Here is a 203-nt window from a genome sequence, read left to right on the forward strand (position 1 = left end):
ATGTCACCTGCTTCACGTTACCTAACGAAACATCAAAAAATGATATGTTTTAACCCAAAACAAAAAAAAATTCAATTTGAAATCATTTATAAGATTATAAAAGCATTTCAAGCGAGTCACTAGACTTTTAGTGGCATGACTGATTAAAAATGGCTTTTTCTTATCAATGAATGACATTTGATTCATGTTTCTCAATGTAAACA

This window comes from Theobroma umbraticum, unplaced genomic scaffold, assembly GCF_002168275.2.
Source record: "Theobroma umbraticum cultivar Fairchild unplaced genomic scaffold, ASM216827v3 scaffold_7.0, whole genome shotgun sequence".
In the NCBI taxonomy this organism is placed as follows: Eukaryota; Viridiplantae; Streptophyta; class Magnoliopsida; order Malvales; family Malvaceae; genus Theobroma; species Theobroma umbraticum.